The sequence below is a fragment of the Leucoraja erinacea genome, chromosome 26 (assembly GCF_028641065.1).
Source record: "Leucoraja erinacea ecotype New England chromosome 26, Leri_hhj_1, whole genome shotgun sequence".
NCBI classification, from domain to species: domain Eukaryota; kingdom Metazoa; phylum Chordata; class Chondrichthyes; order Rajiformes; family Rajidae; genus Leucoraja; species Leucoraja erinaceus.
The window spans coordinates 19,666,311-19,682,635 of record NC_073402.1 but is presented as its reverse complement, the minus strand read 5'-3'; the positions used below and the strand labels follow the sequence as shown (position 1 = coordinate 19,682,635).

The 16,325-nt window shown below is 41.3% G+C and overlaps 1 protein-coding gene across 1 annotated transcript in view; it reads left to right on the top strand.

Moving 5' to 3' along the window:
* The window catches only part of LOC129709755 (keratinocyte-associated protein 3-like), a 28,785-nt gene that overhangs the window by 2,326 nt on the left and 10,134 nt on the right, over positions 1-16,325 (top strand). The window lies entirely within an intron of this gene.

Below are 16,325 nucleotides of genomic sequence, written 5' to 3'. Positions count from 1 at the left end.
AAGACCCTTCTCCAGAGATGTTGCCTGACCCGCCCCCCACAGCACCCAGCGGCATCCCCTCGGCCAACCCCCCTGGCCCGGCGAAAACCGAGCACCAGCCATCAACAGGGACACACACAAAACGCTGCCCCCCCCCCCATCAGTGGCAATTTTGTTTGGGTTAAAATCATTTTCCACAAACCCTCCTTGTTATTTATAATATTTTGGAATTTCTAAAGGAATTATGCTTGACATGTGCAGTACAAATACTGTAAAGGTGTCTTAACGGATTATTGTGTCATGTGGCATGGCAGTTGTGCCAAATGGGATTAGTTCATAACAGATCCAGCATCTCATAACTGAGCATCACGGAAGGCGAATCATCGGAGTTTGCAGAATTGTACTCCACTCCAATTTAGTTTAAAGATACAGTGCAGAAACAGGCCTTTCGGCCTACCGAATCTACGCCGACCAGCAATCCCTGCACACTAACACAGCCCAACACAGACTAGGGACAATTTACAAATTTTTCAGGCCAATCAGCCTACAAACCTGTACATCTTTCGAGTGTGGGAGGAAACCGGAGCTCCCAGAGAAAACCCACGCAGAGAACGTACAAACTTTATACAGACAGCACCAGTAGTCAGGATCGAACCCAGTTCTCTGGCACTGTAAGATAGCAACTCTACCATCACCATGTCACCCTTTTGTTACCTCAGCCAGCATATCCTTAACTCTGCCATTCCATTCAAGTTATAGGGTGATCCAGGTGCAATGATAAGTGCAGAAGGCATGTGGGGAGCAGCATCTCTTTTCTCAAAAGCAAACTACCAATCTGATGTGACTGAACCCCAAGACTATATCTGATAACTGCAAAGACGTCAAGCAATTGGCAAAGCTATGCCATCCCACAACCATCTCATTTAATGAAAGCTCCTATGTTCATCTAGTTGTGAATGGTCGTGGACAATTCATTGGCCACCAGAAGGAAGTGCTCCAAGAACATCCTAGTTTTCAATGAAGGTGTAGCCGAGGCAGGTGTCATCCTAAAGGATGAGGTATTTGTCCCCATGTTCAGCCAAAGGTGCTGAATGGAGGATCTGGCTCGGCTTCCACCCGAGATCTCCACCATCTCACAACACAAATCAATTCCATTCAAATCACTCCCCACCGAATTCAATGGCTCACCACGCTGAATAGTATAAAGATTAGGTGACCAGACAACAATGATTTGCACTCTAGAAATAGTGCTCTATTGTTCTTCTGGCCAAGCTGTTCCAGTACAGTACACATTGGCACCCATCCAACATATGTCCTATCCACAAATATACAGGACCAATCTAATCAGGTCAATTACCTCAAAATTGGTTTATTCTTAATCATTAACAAAATGATGAAACACGTTGACACTGCACATGCACTTACTCACCAATAATCAGTTCACTGAAATGCAGTTTTGTCAGGATCAGCCCACCCAGACCTCATCCTATTGTCGACCAAATCACTGAACTCCAGAGGAGAGGTGGGTGTGATTGCCTCGATATAAGCGTGGCATTTGACAGTGCAGCACTGAAGAGCCCATGCAAAGCTGGTCAATGGGCATCAAGGGGAAAAGACTCCCAATGATTGGAGTCATGCCTTTCACAAAAGAGGATGGCTGTGGTTGGAGATCAATAGTCCCAGGCTCAGAACATCACTGCAGTTATTCCTCAGGACTGTGCCTTTGGCCTAACCATGTTTGGCAACTCAATGATGCCAGCCCTTCCATCAATACCGCACAAGTGGGGATAGTATCTGTCAATAGGACAATGATCAGTTCCATTTAGAGTCATAGAGTGATACAGTGTGGAAACAGGCCCTTCAGCCCAACTTGCCCACATTGGCCAACATGTCCCAACTACACTAGTCCCATCTGCCCATGTTTGGTCCAAACCTGTTCGATCCATGTACCTGTCAAACTGTTTCTGAAATGATGGGATGACCCCTGCCTCAATTACCCCCTCTGGCAGCTTGTTTCATGCACCCACTACCCTTTGTGTGAAAAGGGCGAAATCACCCTTTCTGTGATGCTGGAGGTATTGACATTTGCTACCGATTTTCTGCTCCAAAGATGGTACACCAATCCAAACGTGCATGCAACAAGACTAAAGCAGCATCCAGGCATGGTTGGTAAATGGCAAGTATCTTTAGTGCCATACAATGACTATCTCCAACAAGAGAGCAATATCTGACCCGTGGCATTACCACCACCCACCATTACTGTTCTAGGGATTACATTTGAATAGAAATACAATTGAACCAGCCATATAATACCATGGCAACCAAAGCGGATCGGAGGCTGGGTATCCTGTGATGGGTGACTCACCCCTTGACTTTCCAATGGCTTTTCACCATTTACAAAGCAAAAGTCAGGTAGAATTTTTTCCACTTGCCTGATATCTAATTAATAATTGCGAAGAAAATCAAACCCGTTCCCAAAACAAAAACAAGTGCATTTATGGCTTGTATCACACACTTGCAAAGAGTCTCAAACTTAAAAAATATATATATCTTGCGAGGGGGACTGGAGCTTTAGATTTATATGATATCGACTTATCTGTGATACTGGAGGTTTTGACAAATTATCTGCAATTTTATGTACCTTGTGTTTGATTAGAAAGCTTGACATTTATGAAGCTTGACATTTATGAAGACACAAGAGACTGCAGATGCTGGAATCTTGAGGGAAACAAAAACAAGCATTAGCTGAACTCAGCAAGTCAAACAGCACGAAGAAGTATCCCAACCCAAACAGTCGGCTGCCCATTTTTCTCCACAGAGGCTGCCTGGTCTGCCGAGTTCCTCCAGCAATTTTTTTTGTTACATTATATAATCCCTTTTCTCAAGAAATGAATTGAAAAAGCTATGGGAATAACAATAGGAAGATTCTGCTATATTCATCTCTCTCAACATCACACACATATCACACACACACACACACACACACACACACACACACACACACACACACACACACACGTTGCCGAACCAGCAGGTCGAGGAACAGCTTCTTCCCGGCGGCTGTCACTCTACTCAACAACGTACCTCGGTGACTGCCAATCACCACCCCCCCCCCGGACACTTATTATTATTTATTCAAATCATTTGCTATGTCGCTCTTCCAGGGAGATGCTAAATGCATTTCGTTGTCTCTGTACTGTACACTGACAATGACAATTAAAATTGAATCTGAATCTGGTTCCCTTTTTACATATTCTCTAGAAATATGTCAGAATACAGATTGAATTTTGACTGTTTAGACAGAGAACTTCAATTGATGGCTGGTTTACTTTCTCTCATTTTATTGTAATTCTGAATGGATCTCCTAACTTGGACAAAACATTGTCAATCTTCCTCTGACAAGATAAGAAGTGGGTAAAAGAGCCTCTTCCTGAGCTGTGGATTCCTCTCTACCATAGTGGACAGAACAGTAATCTAGTTGTAGCCTATCACTGCAGTGTTAGAATCCTTGTACATAGGGGATGAATATTGATCATTCATATGCCAACTGATTTAAACTGTATATAGTTGTTATCATGATGCAGAGGGGGTGGGGCTACGAAAAGGGGAGTGATTGCATTCAGTTGCCCTGCAGAGGGTAAAAATAAATGATGATTGAAGGGTCAGACAAATTATGTCCGTCATTGCATGAATACTAAGCAGTATAGCATTATTATTGTAGTTTTAATAATTTTAGGAAATCAAAAAAACTTCCAGGCCAATATATAGTAATTTGAATGTCACCAGTTGCACATCAATTGGTGCATATCAGTGTTGCATGGACAATGAGAAAATAAATAAGGTCACCCATTCTTTCTCTACAGAGAAAGCCTGTCCCGCAAAGTTACTCCAGCATTTTATGTTTATCTTCAGCTTTTGTCACTTACCATGCCCCTCCACTCTTCTGTATCCAGCTACTACTTACAGTGCATTCAGAAAGTATTCAGACCCCTTCACATTTTCTTATGTTACAACCTTATTCTAAAATGGATTGATTTTTTTTTTAAATCATCAATCTACACACAGTACCCCATAATAAAAAAGCAAAAACAGGTATTTAGAAATGTTTGTAAAGTAATTAAAAAAGAAATATCATATTAACATCAGTATTCTGACCCTTTGCTCAGTACTTTGTTGAGGCACCTTTGGCAACGATTACAGCCTCAAATTGTCTTGGGTATGATGTTACAAGCTTGGCACACCTGTATTTGGGTAATTTCTCCCATTCTTCTCTGCAGATCCTCTCAAGCTCTGTCAGGTTGGATGGGGAGCGTCAATGCACAGCTATTTTCAAGTCATTCTGGGTTCTAACTGAGCCACTCAAGGACATTCACAGACTTGTCACGAAGCCACTCCTGCATTGTCTTGGCTGTGTGCTTAGGGTCATTGTCCTGATGGCAGGTGAACCTCCACCCTAGTCTAAGGTCCAGAACGCTCTGGAGCAGGTTTTCATCAAGGATCTCTATGAACTTTGCTCCGTTCATTTTTCCCCGATATCCTCGAAAACCATCCCCACAGCATGATGCAGCCACCACCATGCTTCACCGTAGATATGGTATTGGCCAGGTAATGAGCAGTGCCTGGTTTCCTCCGGAAGTGACGCTCGGCATTCAGGCTAAAGAGTTCAATCTTGATTTCATCAGATGAGTGAATCTTGTTTCTCATGCTTTTTGGCAAACTCCAAGTGGGCTGTCATGTGCCTTTTACTGAGGAGTGGCTTCTGGCTGGCCACTCTACTATAAAGGCCTGATTGGTGGAGTGCTGCAGATATAGTTGTCCTTCTGGAAGGTTCTCCCATCTCGGAACTCTGTCAGTGTGACCATCGGGTTCTTGGTCACCTCCCTGTCCAAGGCCCTTCTCCCCCGATTGCTCAGTTTGGCCGGGTGGCCAGCACTATGAAGAGTCCTGGTGGTTCCAAAGTTCTTCCATTTCAGAATGACGGACGCCACTATGCTCCTCAGGACCTGCAATGCCGCAGAAATTGTTTTCCCAGATCTGTGTCTTGACACAATCCTGTCTTGAATGCCTACGGACAATTCATTCATCTTCATGGCATGATTTTTGCTCTGACGTCCTGTCACCTGTGGGACCTTATATAGACAGGTGTGTGCCTTTCCAAATCATGTCCAATCAATTTAATTTACCACTGGTGGACTCCAATCAAGTTGTAGAAACATCTCAAGAATAATCAATGTAACCTGGATGAACCTAAGCTCAATTTTGAGTCTCATAACAAAGGGTCTGAATACTTGTGTTAATGTGATATTTCAGTTATTTCTTTTTATTTACTTAGCAAAAATGTCTAAATACCTGTTTTTGCTTCTTAATTCTTGGGCATTGCGTGTAGATTGATGATTAAAAAATAAATTTAATCCATTTAAAAATAAGGCTGTAAGGTAATAAAATGTGGAAAAAGTGAAGTGGTCAGACTACTTTCTGAATGAACTGTATGAGCCTAGGACAGGTCCTGCCCCCACCCATCTTTTCCAGCTTTCTCTTCTCTATTCCAATTAGTCTGAAGGAGGGTCTTAACCCAAAACTTTGCCTGTCCATTCCCTCCCTGGATGCCACCTGACCCGTTGAGTTCCTCCAGCACTTTGTGTTTTAACCAAGATTCCAACATCGATGGTCCCTTTGTCCCCATCCAGTTTAGATGCTGGCTGAAGGATAATCATTGACTGTGAAAAGGATAATCATTGGCTTTGAAATTCAGACTGCTAACTCATAAACAAACGCAATTCCTGGAGAATAAAATATTCCCATTTTCTTCAGCCGAGAGAATCGTTGGAAAAAAAAGGAGTGGAGAACTGCAAATGCCACCTATAACCGAAGCCAAATTATTTAATCAGTCAGCTGAAAGAGTTCTATGATTGTGCGGGGCAGTGATTATATCATTTGGATTTGCCGAACAGGAATGTGTTGCGAAGAAACGATGGTTGCAGTCTGGGCAAGTCTAGACCCCAAATGTTTAATTCCATTTCAAGAGTCTTGTAAGATTAAATCATCCTTGCATGCTGTGGCAAATTCAAACAGATATTCAGTGCTCTGCAAATTCAAACACATTTTCAGTGCTGTTAAGGTGATAGAATTACATTGTAATTGTTACACTGGTGATACTTTCCTTTTGAACAAACATTAAATTACTTTAAAGGTAGACAACAATGCTGGAGAAACTCAGTGGGTGTGGCAGTATCTATGGAACAAAGGAAATAGGCAACGTTTTGAGCCGAAACCTTTCTTCAGATGTAGTTTCTCTCTTTGCCTATTTCCTTCGCTCCATAGATGCTGCCGCACCCGCTGAGTTTCTCCAGCATTTTTGTCTACCTTCGATTTTCTAGCATCTGCAGTTCCTTCTTGAACATTAAATTAGAAGGGTATTCATTATTATTAATTGTAAAATTAAATTGTTTAAAAAAATATATAAATGAAGATTCCACAATCAAAAGAAATGTCTTGATAATTTAAGTTGTGGATTGAATATTAGTCAGGATATGAGAAGGATTATGAATTGCTCTTGAAAAGGGCAGGCAGAATTCAGTTCAATGTCATGTCTGAAAGACTATATCTCTTATGTAAGTCACCCCTTTTGTTCCGTTCTGATAGATTATGTACTATAGGAATTTGTACTTTGCTTGATTGAGTGACAACAAAAAACACGTGTATTTATTTAGAGCAGTGGTTCCCAACCTTTTTTTGGCCATGCCCCATCTAATCACCTCTAAAATCCTGATGCCCCCCCCCCATGTGGGGATATATAATTCTTATCATTTAAAAAGTGATAGATTCAATAAATGTCTCCCATGACCTCGGCGCTTCGTTGTACTTTGCGTGATTGAGTGACTTTTTTAAAAAAAATTACTCTGAAACATTTATGTTTTTAGGACCCAGACCTCCTCAATTGCCCCCCTTAAAAATCAAATTGCCCCCCTGTGGGGCGTACGCCCCACGTTGGGAACCACTGATTTAGAGCCTCTGGTATTGGAGAGCAGCCCAAAATTATTATCGGGAGAATAAACAAACAAACAAAAAAAAATCAGCTCCAGAAAGCACTGGAAGTAGGAGGGGTGACCCAAACATTGGTCCAAGGTTTAGTGTTAAGGGAAGCATGGAGAAGAGAGGAAGGGGGAAGAGACTGAGTGCTATAGGGAGTGAATTCCAGAGATGAGGGCTTCATCGGCTGTTGGTTCATTCATATAATACAGTGACATTAAGGAAGGAGAATGCATAGGAAGCCAGAATTGACAGAGTGCAGAGTTCTTAGAGAGTTGTAACTTCTTGCAGGAAGTTAGAGATACAGGTTAGGAGAGCATTGGCACCTTTGAGGCTGGTGGTAAGAGAAGCATGGGTGACAAGTTTGCAGCCACAGATCACATTGTTAAGTTCACATATGACAAGCTAAAGTTCATGGTGACAAACAGGATGAGACCATGAGCTCTGCTCTTGGCAGATATGATGCCAAACATCAACAGGTTCCCGTTCTGGAGTAATTTAATTTTGCTTTGTGATTTCTGTTTACATTTCTAATATTGAATTTTCTAATGTATTTATCATCATGTTCATGATGATTCAGAGTTTGTGCCACAAAGATGAATAACATTAATTCATATAGTGTAGGAATTAACTGCAACTTCTTGTTTAAACTGAAGATAGACATAAAAAGTTGGAGTAACTCAACGGGTCAGGCATTCGACTTCAAATAGAAAGTACTTCATTTTTATAATGGTATGTTCTTTATATAGAATGTACTGAATATAATTCTTTCATTGATTGATTCATTAATAATTTCATAAATCAAACGGTTTTATAAAATTTTGTGAAAAAATAAGTTCTGATAGTCCGGTTTTACATCTTAATTTCTGAACCACGGATATGCACTCTGCATTTATTCAGTTGGCAGGTTTGAACATTTTTTAAAAATGGGGAAGATATCATTAGGTTATATTTTCCTCAGATTTACCATAAGAGAGGATTATTTCTCACTCTATTACATTCAGTTGTTGTATTGCGATGGGGAGTTTGATCCGTTCATCGTAGAGAGAGACTGGGCTCTTGCTCACGTTAAATGCTGTTGGTTTTCTAACATGCAGCAAACCAGATGTGTTCCAGTGAGAATCACACACATTTTTAAAATAACTTGCAAGTAAGTGACTTCCTGTCCATGCACAAGTGCTCACAAATGGCCTGGTCCCTTCTCCAAGGAGAATGTGTTGCAAACACTAGATTGGGAGAAACACAAAGCAACCAATCTCATGGTTGACTGGCGATAATGGACTCTGCAGAGTCGGAATGGAAGTCAATTCTGCAGGAATGAGAGGCGACCGTTAATAATTAGACATTAACATTTCAGGCAATGAAGAATTCATCAGGGATTTTAAATGCTTTTCAGAATGTCAGAATGAACAAAAATGTACAGATCTACTGATTATTCAGCAAGCACTCTCTCACTATTGAGACTTAAATTGCAAATCCATCATATGGGGATAGGTCATCCAAATGCAAGAATAATTCACTAAAACTCAACTGATAAAAATAAACACACAAGAGAATGTATACCGCCATAAACATTTGAAAAGTCAACACCAATTCAACATTTAAGTCTTTCTGCATGCAATAAGGCATTGTTCTTGGTAAATATATGAATAGATATTAAATCAAGCAGCACTGTTCAAACCTTGGTTTTATGGGTTATTTGGAATTTAGGGATAGGGCAATGTGCAACATAATAAGTTTCATATTTCACCTACTGTTCATGTACCGGACATATATTGTGCAGGAAGGAACTGCAGTTGCTGGTTTAAAGCATAGATAGACACAAAAAGCTGGAGCAACTCAGACAGGTCTGAAGAAAGGTCTCGATCCAAAACGTCACTCATTCCTTCTCTCTAGAGATGCTCCCTGTCCCGCTGAGTTATTCCAGCTTTTTGTGTCTATCTTCACCAGAAATATGTTAGTTGATTGATCACAGCAAATAATAATCACTCTACAAAGCAGACTGATATATTGAATAAAATATCAAAGTTTTTTGGATAAAAATGTGCCACAAAATAAAAAATTGAATTTACTGTGCATACTCATCATCTATCATGGGTGGAAATTGTTGGAGTTATTTTAGGGAGATCTACAATCTAATATTTGAAGCAGTATTTTTTATTAAGGCATGGTGTAAGTATCCATGGGGTTTTAAACTGGGGGAAAAATAAATGATCCAACTGTTCCAGAGGAATACTGTTTCTTCTGTTGATCAGATTCTCTATTTTACTGTATTCACATAAGATTTCTTCTGACATACTAATATTTTTTTTAAAAACTTTTTTTCGACTATACTTGTAATTTATTTGTTTGGAATCCTGGTACTGCATGGCATGCCCATTAAATTTGAGTTTACTGTGTTTTTTAAAACTTATTAACAGGGGTGATAATGATGCTACTATAAAAAAATAAATCTGGTGAATATACCGCACAGAAGCACACAATGTAGAAACATGGAACTGTAGATCTGCTTTACAAAAAGAGACACAAAGTGTTGGGGCAACTCAGCGGGCCAAGCAGCATCTCTGAAGAACATGGACACAAAGTGTTGGGGCAACTCAGCGGGACAAGCAGCATCTCTGAAGAACATGGATAGGTGGAGTTGCTGCCTTGCAGCGCCAGAGACCCTGGTTCGATCCCGACTACGGGTGCTGTCTGTACAGAGTTTGTATGTTCTCCTTGTGCCATGTGGGTTTTCTCTGAGATAGAAACATAGAAAATAGGTGCAGGAGTAGGCCATTCGGCCCTTCTAGCCTGCACCGCCATTCAATATGATCATGGCTGATCATCCAACTCAGTATCCCGTACCTGCCTTCTCTCCATACCCCCTGATACCTTTAGCCACAAGGGCCACATCTAACTCCCTCTTAAATATAGCCAATGAACTGGCCTCAACTATCTTCTGTGGCAGAGAATTCCACAGATTCACCACTCACTGTGTGAAAAATGTTTTTCTCATCTCGGTCCTAAAAGGCTTCCCCCTTATCCTTAAACTGTGACCCCTTGTTCCCCAACATCGGGAACAATCTTCCTGCATCTAGTCTGTCCAACCCCTTAAGAATTTTGTAAGTTTCTATCAGATCCCCCCTTAATCTTCTAAATTCTAGCGAGTGGGATTCTAGCGAGATCTTCCATTTCGTCCCACACCCCAAAGACGTACAGGTTAGTTGTTGGTATAAATGTTTTAAAATTGTCCCTAGTGTGTGTAGTATAGTTAACGTGCTGGGAATTGCTGGTCGGTGCGGACTCGGTATCTCTGTATCTGTCTTAACTAAATGAAGCCCCGATCAATTACCATGTTTTCCAGAATGCTGCCCGACCTGCCACTCCAGCACTTTGTATCGTGTTTTGTAAAGTAGCACCTGCAGTTCTATGTTTACACACACCAGTCTTTGGCCCGCCCCACTTCTCTTCCAACTTGTAATTCCCCTTCCTCCACCACAATGAATCTGAAGAAGGGTCCTGACCTGAAACATCACCCAGAAATTCTCTCCAGAAATTCTGCCTGAGCCACTGAGTTACTCCAGCATGTTGTGTCTTACCTTATTTGGGAGCTTACTGCTCCCCCCCCAACTTCACTCTAATTCTGTTCAAGGCAAGATGCCAGTGACCGGATACTGTACCTTATACCTGTACAATAAAATTGAAGAACTATATTGTTGGTATGTTAATTGGATGCTGTGGCTTATGGTTTTTGTTGCATTGGTTTAACAAGCAAGCTAGGTCATGCTGATAACCTTTTGCATTCTGTTTCTTTGTGAAGGAAAGTTAATGTTTAAAACCTTTCAGTGTATGTCAAACTCAAATGTCAATAGTTTGCTTTGATACTAACATTAGTCTTTTTCCCCCTGCACACAAATGCACTGAAAGCCACTTAGTAGAAATCTATCTGTAGCAGACAAACAGCATAATAAATCTTGATGTCCCAAGAGGGAAAATAAATATACATAGCATATTGTTTGAATCTTAATGCCACTGTGAATAGCTGTGATACTTTTGGGGCATAATTACGAGCTCAGATGTGAATGGCATCTTCATATCCGTGCTTAATCAATAAACAACTTGGCGAAGCAAAGTAATTGGGTCTGCTGTTAACTCTCAGACAATAGGTTAAATGGTTTCTATTTACTTTTAAACCAATTTGCATGGCAACTATAATTTGTGTATGCGAGAATATGATATGTAGGCTTTCCAGTGGATGTTAAAACAATCTGATTGAGAATCACCAGGCGTATCATACAAATGGACAATACAAGTATAATAAATACTTGTCACAGTGGTGGTCACAGTGGCGCAGAGGTAGAGTTGCTGCCTTACAATGAATGCAGCGTCAGAGACCCGGTTCGATCCCGACCACGGGTGCTGTCTGTACGGACATTTGTACGTTCTCCCCGTGATCTTCCAGATCTTCGGTTTCCTCCCACACTCCAAAGACATACAGGTTTGTAGGTTAATTGGCTTGGTAAATGAAAAATTGTCCCTAGTGGATGGAGGATAGTGTTAATGTGTGGGGATCACTGGTCGGCGGCAGGTGGGCCGAAGGGCCTGTTTCCGGGCTGTATCTCTAAACTAAACTAAGTAAGTAAATTATTTGGAATCTAGATTGTAACTCCTAACTATAGTCCAAAGAAGGCTCCTGACCCAAAACGTCACTTATCCACGTTCTCCAGAGATGCTGCCTGACCCGCTGAGTTACTCCAGAACTGTGTGTCTTTTTTTGTAAATCAGCATCTGCAGAGCCTTCATTCTACTATTTATCATAGTTGTTTAAAAGCTATTTGGTAAGGATTAAAAATGGTTCAGTCGATCATTGAGTCCCCATGCATTGTTAGGAAAAATGGATTGGGGTTGACGAGCACTAATGATAAAGCTAGTGATACATATACACCACAAAACCAAAACTGTTTAAAAAGATGTAATAAGTACAGTGACAAATGGAGGCAGCACGGTGGCGCAGTGGTAGAATCACTGCCATACAACGCCAGAGACTCGACTTCGATCCTGACTACGGGTGCTGTCTGTACGGAGTTTGTACGTTCGCCCCGTGACCCGCGTGAGTTTTCTCCGAGAGTTCCAATTTCCTCCCACACTCCAAAGATGTACTTGTTTGTAGGTGAATTGGCTTGGTAAAATTGGATAAAATCATCCCTAGTGTGTGTAGGATAGTGATAGTGTGTAGAGGGTCTGTTTCTGCGCTGTATCTCTAAACCAAACAGCAATGGTGCCATCTCCTCATCCTCAAATCCATCTGAAAAGAAAATATCGCAAGGGATTTGCCAGTGGGACCATAATACTGCAAGCCAAATAGCGATGGAAAACTACCTGGTAATTCCTCTTTGGGACCAGTGAGAAGGTGATACAAATTTCACGTATATTTTCATCCCATGGAAATGGAAAGGATAAATGACTTACTTGGTCTATTGAATTAAAAACTAAGAATGTTGGAAATACTCAAATGGTAACGCACAGCTGTGAGAGAGAAACAGGATTAACATTCCACGTTGATAACCTTTCATCAACAAGCATATATTTATTTAGAATAAAATACTAGGTTCTTAGATAAAACATTGCATTATTAAGTAGAATATAAACAAATATCATATGCAACATAATCAACATATAGAATATAAACAAATATCATATGCAACATAATCAACATATAGAATATAAACAAATATCATATACATGTTGAACCTATGATGAGTAAATTCATGTGTTTGGTGTTAATTTAAGGAGACTACCATCTAATATTTGGTCATCCTTTCATTTTATCGCATCATACTATTGTCCGTGGTGTTTTAAACTTGAGACAATAACGAGATGTCATTGACTCCATCTACACTTCACGCTGCCTTGGAAAAGCATCATCATCACCATCGTTGAAAACATCAACGGGCACGGTGCCTTACAATGCTATGTACGACAGTGATCGCAACTTCTACTGAAGTATGGATGGCCGTTGGCTCGCTAAGAGCTCATCTGCCCTTTGACAGGTCTTGCTTTTGGTCCTGCTGGGGGTCCACAGCCCCCTCTTCACCTGGCAAACCAGGTGGGGGAGAGGGTTTAGTCGCCGACTATCCGACCATGAGGCAGGTAGCAGGGATTACATGGTCCCTGTGGCTGGGGGAACTCCCCCCGACCTGAACAGCCAACATAATCAAAGACTTGTCCCACCTCAGTCATTCCTTCTTCTCCCTGCTCCCAATCAGGTAGAAGGCACAGAAGCTTGAAAGTACGCACTGTCAGATTCAGGAAAGTACTTATTCCCCTCTGTTATCGGACTTTCGAACAGTCCTTTCATAGGGGGTGCTGTTATGATTAACCTCTACTCCATTAAGAACATTGGACTTTGTCTAAGGAACTGATGCGCTACAGCGCTGAGGACTATATTCTGTACTCTGTATCTTCCTCCTTGCTCTACCTATTTTGCTTGAACTGATTGTATCTACAGTATGTATGGCATATCTGATCAATTTGGATATTATGCAAAACAAAGCATTTCACTGGACCTCAGTGAATGTGGCGATAATAAACCTAAACCTAGATGTTGGTTAGCCCGCCTGCAACTCACATTATAGTGACTATTACATGATAGAATGTACGATGGGTAACAAGATAACTGAGATGACTAATGCGTTTACTAAGATTATTTCCCAACCAAAAACTTCAGTAAAGTTAATGAGACTATGTAAAGAGATCTTAACGTATCCACTTTCATGGTCATTGATAGACAGAGCATGGAAACAGGCCAAATCCAATCGTCCATCAAGCACCAATTTTTGCATTGGCCGTACCCTAAATCATTTTTTTCTCTCCACATTTCAATCAACTCATGCACCCACCCCACATAGTCTACCAGGCATTTACACATTAGGGGCAATTTAGAATGGCTATTTAAGTCATTAACCTGCATGTTTGAGGGTATAGGAGGAAACAGGAGCACCCTGAGAAAGTCCATGTGATCACAGGGAGAGCATACAAACTCCACACAGATAGCGCCAAGGGTCAGGGTGGCAGAGTAACGCAGCTGTAGAGTTGGTGAGAGTTACGGCGCCAGACACCTGGGTTCAATCCTGTCCTCAGGTGCTGTCTATATGAAGTTTGCACATTCTCCCCGTGACCGCATGGGTTTTCTCCGGGTGCTCCGGTTTCCTCCCACACTCCAAAGATGTACAGGTTTGTAGGTTAATTGGCTTTGGTAAAATTGGTAAATTGTCCCTAGTGTGCAGGATAGTTCTAGAATACTAAAGTCAGGATTGAACTTGGTCACTGCAACTGTGAGGCAGCAACTCTACTGTCTGTACTAAAGTGTCATCCGTGGTGTGGCTGGATCAAGGGGTATTATGAAGCTTGACCATTTCCTACCTAAAGCTGCCAGGTCAGTGTACTGGCTGTAATTTTAATGAACCAGATATTTCCATCCACCTTCTTTAATTGCTTTTCTGACAGAATACTGTGGATTCAAATATTACCATATTCCCTCCAAAGGCCGACACTACCGGGGAAATCAGATGTGTCTAAACTGACAAACGGCTCACAGGCCGAGAAATAGAAATGAAGGGTGACTCATTGCCAACCTGAAAGAAAACCAATTGCGTTAAACACCACAGTTAGGAAACAGATGCCGGTCTTCAAGAGAGCCCAGTGAGTGGAGGAGCGGGCTCTCTTGAAGTGATAATAAAATATTCCATCCATTCCAGTGTGTGCCACCTCCCCAGTGCCTGCTGTGCTTATTCGATTGTAAAATTGGACAGAAAAGCAGTGTTCAATAGAGAATGTTTGGAAATTTGAATATTTTTAAAAATATTCACGGGTTGAGCAAAATAACTGGTCACTTAATTGCAATGATAGTTATTCTCTGAGCGTTGCCATCAGGTTTCAATATTGAATGGATGCAGAAAGCTGAAAGGATTTTAAGCCACAGCCAAAAGAGACATCAGCGCAGTAGCTTGAGAAAATATTTGATGGTTATCAAATACAAATATTAGATCTGTTAAGGAAAAAGCAGTTCTTGCTTGTGGAGAGGGAAAGCTCTATCTGAAGCAGTGGTGTGGAAGAGGCCACCATTACTGCACCTTCTGCCTTTCTCTGATCCTATTCCCTTTCGCTGATCCATGTTAAAATGACCTTGCCCTCACCGTCCAACCTCCACGTTTAATGGATGATGGATGATCCTCCCCCATTGCTGCCAACAACAGTACCCTCCCCTCCCTTCACATCGTTCCGCAGCGATATGATTACAAAGCGAGAACTAAGAATTGGATGCACAATAGGAATCTGAAGATATGGGATTTATTTATTTGAGGAGCTGACAATGTCAAATGTGCTGCATTTTTGAGATTGAAAAGAATAGACCTATATATTCCCTGGAGCTGAGGAAAAATGAAAGTCGAAATATTTAAAATCCTTAGTGGATTTTTGAGGATACAATCTAAGGGGCTGTTTTTGCTGGTTGTTCACCATAGCTTGTGAATGTATCCCCCGATCACCTCTTGGGCTCAGTGGCGGACTGGCCAGGGTGTCAGCTTGCCCGATGGCAAGTGTGCCCCTGATGAAGTGATAGCAAGTGATGGCAAGTGGGCCCCTGTTAAATGATAGTATTGTAGTTGTGGGTTGGACCCCTTTGTCTCCTGGCAACCAATATTTTTAGACCCAGTCCGCTACTGCTTGGGTTTCTGATTATGTTTTGCACCAATGGCTTTTCTGCATAGACTTATTTTCACTGCCTTGCTGAATTTCTGTGTAATTTATGTTTTCATGTGTTATCTGAGTCTATAGGTCTCTGAAGCTGATGCATCAAGATTTTCATTGCACCTGTACGTCAGCATTACTTATGAGTATGACAATAAACTTGACTTGATTTGAATTGATTCGACTAGAACCCGGGTGATTGTCTGAATCAGACTGAGTTGAGGAGAGAGTTGTGAATGTTCATAGTTTTCCACTTTGGGTGTTGTGTTTTAGTGCGGCATTATGTGTCTTTCTGGACAAATTAAATACAATGAGATGAATAGTCATTTTCATCGGGAGTTATCCTGTAATCTGGACTGGATAACATTAAATAAAAATCTCCTTCCCAAGAAAGATTTACATATTGTAGAGAAAAGGAATTGCAGATGCTGGTTTGTACAAAAGGACACCTGGTGTTGGAGTAACTCAACGGGTCAGGCAGCATCTCTGGAGAACATGGATAGGTGATGTTTCAAGTCAGGGCCCTTCCTCAGACTTTACATAGTCTTACTAGTAGTGCATTCTAGACTAGAATCACAGATACAGCG